The sequence below is a fragment of the Notamacropus eugenii genome, chromosome 6 (genome assembly GCF_028372415.1).
Source record: "Notamacropus eugenii isolate mMacEug1 chromosome 6, mMacEug1.pri_v2, whole genome shotgun sequence".
Classification (NCBI taxonomy): Eukaryota; Metazoa; Chordata; class Mammalia; order Diprotodontia; family Macropodidae; genus Notamacropus; species Notamacropus eugenii.
In genome coordinates, this window is record NC_092877.1 from 256,757,972 (window position 1) to 256,762,564 (window position 4,593).

Sequence of the window (4,593 nt, forward strand, 5' to 3'; positions counted from 1 at the left end):
AAAAGCATTAGGAAAAGCCTCCAGAAGACACGGTGGGCCAGGATAGCTTTACTGTGGAGGGAGAGGGAGGATAAGACAAAATTCCGGGTCAGAGTCCTCAGTTCTGGTCTCACCTGGACTTGAAGGATTACCTGAAGGCCTACAAGTCTTATTGATTAAATAAGACTTCAGCAAAACCTGGAAGTCTGCAGAAGAGACAGAGAGAGAGAGACAGAGAGACAGAGAGAGAGAGAGAGAGAGAGAGTCTTGAATAATTCAATTCCCTATGAAGAAGTCAACCTATGAACTTACTTCCAATCCAGCAGATCAGGGGATGATCCATAGCAAATGTCATGAAGACCTTTGGAATATGGAAAGGACGTCCTACCATCTCACTAGTAAAACCACACAAGCTATTCCAGGAAGCCTCCCATGTAAATTCTACCCAGTTACCTATGATCATTCTATGCACATCTTTAGAATCCTAGGATTGACTGTATGTTTATGTTCTAACTGTACCACACGACACAGTAGTATGCAGGAATGAATGCCGGATGCAAACTCAGCAGGCCTATATTCAAATCCTTGATCTGCCACTTGCTACCTGTTCCATCTTGCACAAATCTATTTACTTCTCTGGCTCTCACATATGTCATCTGTAAAAAGAGGAGTTTGGATTAACTTAAACAGTTCCTTCTAGCTCTAAATTATTGACCCCTATTAAGAGGAGTTTCTACTAATACTTTAAGTTTTTTGGAAGGTTGGAGGAAAATAGAGTGGACATTTGTGTTTATTCTGTTTATTACAATCTAATGTGAGCTTATATGAGGTCAGATCATTTCTTTTTCTTTTTCAACTCCCACAAATATCAAATACATTTCATATTTAATAGATAAATATTCCTGAGCACCGACATTTAATATCAAACTTTGGTTCAGTCTCTGTCCATTATTAGGGCCAATGTCATAGTCCTTTATGTGTGGTTGTGTGTGTGTCTGTCTGTGATGTGTGTACATATATATATATATATGTATGTGTGTGTATATATGTATATATACGCACACATATGTGTGTGTATATACATATTGTATATGTATATGTGTGTACACACATATGTCCGTATATATGGGCATACACATGTGTAGCACATGTAAGGTAGCACTTAGCATAGTGCCTATAAAGTGCTATATAGATGACTTGTCTTCCCTTCCCCCTTTATACCTAATGACTTAGAATAAGGTGAACTGCATAGATATCCCCAGATTTAAGTACATACAAATCAAAAGGAAATTTCTTTCAGTTTTTTATTCTACGCTAGAGTCTTGCTTTTTCTAAGAAACTTCATTTCTCTAGCTATCTCTCCTTTCTTTTCTTTCCCTTGTTGTCTCTAGGAAAACTGAAAAGGAATTGTGGGTATTAGGTCTATTTTTTCCCATTCACTATTAAACCATTCTATTTTAATGAATCAGTGGCAAAAATTAACTAATATATCCATCATAGGAACAATGAGTAACTATTTTGTGACTCCCTGAGTAAGCAGTCTGAGCATCTTGGTAAAGTCACAAAGAAATGTTCTTCTATTATTGGCAAGTTACCCTCCTTACTGGAGCAAAAGAATGGATAGGTTTCATTTTTGGAGAACTAGAGAAGAAGGTATTCACATTAGCCTCTTCTGGTGTGGTCTGGTGCCAGCACCAGCCTGATCAACCATATCCAAATGGCCTAGGAGACTCTTTAGGGTCCTCTGTAATTCAGTTCCCACCAAATTATTCCATATAGACTATATGCCAATTAAATTGGACTGCCTGCTCCTGCTTTCTGCAGTCATATTGCCCATTCCCTGTTCCTAAACCACATTCCTTTTCCTCCACATCTTTGCCTATTGAAATACTTCTTTTCCTTCAAGTACCACATTAAGTGCTTTCTTCTCCATGAAGTCTTTCCTGTTACGTGTTCTCCTCTCCTTCCCCCTTCCCCAAATTTTCCACATAGCCTCTTTCAAAATGTCTCTCCCCATTCAGATTTTTTAAAGCATTTGGTTTGGAATTATCCTTACTACTTAGCAGATCCTGCCCTGTATCATGTTTAATTGCACACATGGTTTATCTACCTTTGGGATCGTAAGGAGGTCAGGATTGTGTCACTTTTTCAGATTTGTATCCTCACAGTTCATCATACTTAGTAGTAGAAAATAATGTATATTGAATCCACTAGGATAAGAAGCAGACATGACAGATACCCCCTTCTTTAGGGAGATAATTAGCAGAAACAAGAAAACTACCTATGGAGTGCCTATACACACAATCATAGTACCAAAATTTTTTCTAATCATCCTATTTTAAAACCAAATAGAAAGAAATCTTCTTGACCTGAAGGAACCCTAGATAAGAAATTCTGTTTTTTCTCCAAAATCTATCTTAATAAAAAATAACCTCAAGTTTATAAACTCCATCCCTTCCAAGATTCCCATGTAGGCCAGCTAAATCTACTCAGTCCCTGGAGTTCTTAACCTGGTCTCTGAGAACTTCGTTTTTGCAGGGAAGGAAAGGAATAACTCTATTTTGATATAATTGGTTTCCCTTGTAATACTATGTATTTTATTTTATTAATGTTAAAACATTCTGAGACGGGATCATGAGGCTTCTCTAGACTGCCAAAGGGATCCATGACGTAAAGCAACCCTGGATCTGTTCTATAGCTAAAACTTAAATGCAGGCAAGTCCTCTTACAGATTCAAGCTATCAGTCACAAGGGAGTCAGGCAAGGGAGCGTATAGACTGATAGCACACATTTATCATTGTGGTTGGAAAAATAACCTAAATGCTGACAACCACATTGACAGTCATGACATCTTTGAGCCTGAAATCCTTCCACAATGACTAATCAATGTTTCTTGAACAAATGCATTTTTTTTTTAAAGGAAAGTGATGGATTTTACTGGCCAGATTTTACAAGCAGAAGTTGTGGGGGCAGGGTGGGTAGGATGGCAAGTAGTGGAAGGGTAGAATTAAGCTGTAAAGTATAGTCTTGAGTTCAAAAGGTTTCTTCCAAGTTATGAAGCACTGCTTCTTTCCTATCACCTCCTTCCTAAGGTCTCTTCTGGTCTTCCCTCTTCTGAGGGATTTGAGGAAGATAGAAACATGGTGTGGAAATAAGCAATAGCTGTGATTGTGGGTGGCTAGAAAGCGAGAAGCAGGTCCAGGTGACTTCTCCATATATATATATATACATATATATATATACACACACACACACACGCACACATACACACAGAGACACACATACATACGCATATATACATATACATATATACATGCATGCATGCATGCATGCATACATACATACATGACCAAATTGCTTGAATTTATTTTCCCAGACCAAGGCCAGTTCCAGGAACCACCCCTACTGCCTCAGTTGTTGGAACTGCACTGTAGAATCTGTTGAGTAGCAAAGAGTTTCTGACAGCTTGAGGTGTCCCCTGACTTCCCACTCAGGGGGCAGTTCTCTTTATTCTCCAGCCCATTAGATTGTCCTGAGAAGTTCTTGAAATAGCAGAGTCAACACACAGAGTGATATTTGTCAGCACCACCAATCCCTTAAACCTCTTTCTCTGCCCCCAGTCACTTGGTGTAAGCAGCTTCCCAGAAGCACTCCAAGCACACTACTGTCAGTTTTACTACACTTTCTGCCAGTGGCACCAAGTTCAGGATATTCCCAAATGCCTTCCTCTGAAAGTTCCATCCAGTGCAACTACAATCACAGTCTTCCCAGCATTTGCCATGGTCTCACTGAATTCCACAATATCCGGAAAAAACTGTCCCTCATCAATGCCAAGGAGAGTCACAGCCAGAGCATCCTGGGCCACATCCTGAAGCAAGCAGGCTGGGAGTGCTTCCATAGTGTTCCGGTCATGTGTGGAGAAACTTTGCCATATTGGCCTACTTGATCACGAGGCACTTGTACTGAGCAATCTGGAATTGCCGGACTCTTCACATGAGGTCTATACTTTTCCCAGAGAACACAGGCCCCAAGATCACCTGGATCTGCCCCCAGATCTTGCTGGGGGAGCTGGGCAGCATAGTGAGCAGGTTAATGTAACTCAGCTTGAGTCTGGAGGGAGCAGAGAAACTGAGTCAGCCTGGTCAGCCCAGCTGTACTCCCCAACAAATGAATATTGACAGCAAAAAAGAGTCACTTCAATCACTCTCTTCAAACTGTAATTGATAACAAAATCAGATGGATGTAAAGGTTGACAGTATTCAGGCACATCCCTCATGGCCTGTCATGGGCTATCATTTTTCTAGAAGATTTTGGGAAGGTAAGGTACAGACTATACACTGAGCTCTATATTTCTACAGTAAACCCTCTCAATCTAATATCAAAATATCATAAGCCCCCAGAAGTAACTGTCTCTGGAAACCATGGCTCTCAGAAGTAGAAGTCTTGCTGAGTGGCCTGGAATCATAGGAACACGTACAATCCAACCCTGCTCCTGAGAAGGTCATGCCCTGTCCAACAACTAGGTGATCCTATACAATTCTTGGATCATGTTTGACCAGAATGTTTGCTATGGTCACACAAAGTTCTCTTCCTACAATCAACTGCCTCCAACCT

General features: G+C 40.3%; 1 pseudogene; it reads right to left on the reverse strand.

Moving 5' to 3' along the window:
* Window positions 1–3,389: 3,389 nt before the first annotated feature.
* LOC140511359 (thymidine kinase, cytosolic pseudogene) lies at window positions 3,390–4,076 on the reverse strand (annotated as a pseudogene).
* Between the last annotated feature and the right edge of the window lie 517 nt (window positions 4,077–4,593).